The sequence below is a fragment of the Carlito syrichta genome, unplaced genomic scaffold (genome assembly GCF_000164805.1).
Source record: "Carlito syrichta isolate Samal-C Ts95f unplaced genomic scaffold, Tarsius_syrichta-2.0.1 Scaffold288153, whole genome shotgun sequence".
Taxonomy (NCBI): domain Eukaryota; kingdom Metazoa; phylum Chordata; class Mammalia; order Primates; family Tarsiidae; genus Carlito; species Carlito syrichta.
In genome coordinates this window covers 501,322-501,759 of record NW_007232249.1, presented here as the reverse complement: position 1 = coordinate 501,759, position 438 = coordinate 501,322, and positions in this window count along the sequence as shown.

Sequence of the window (438 nt, the reverse complement as noted above, 5' to 3'; positions counted from 1 at the left end):
CTCTCACTGCCTCTGCCCCTCCCTGTTCCAGTCTCAATCTCTTCTGAATATCTGGGCTGAAGACAGAATTGATACAAGAGGCCCTCCCACCTCACCCCATCCCACCCTTGGTTGGGAAGGGTGAGGCAGGCAGAAAAGGCATTTTGTCGCCTGAGTGATGTCTAAAAGGAGGAGCTGGGTTCTGGCCCCCTTCACGAGGTTAAGCATCGGCCTCTTCCCACTCCTGGCTTCGAGGGCGTGAGGGCAGAGCACTTCAGGGGTTAAAGGTGACGCCCAGAGACCTCAGAGAGATTCGGCTTTGGACAGAAGCGTTCCCCCTCAAGACTCGGCCAGTCCTTCCCGGAGCTACCTCGGGGCTCCCCAGCGCTCAGGCTGCCCCTTTGCTCCAGGCCGCCCGGGCCCAGCCCCTCCTTCCGCGGGCCGCCGGGGATTGGCGGG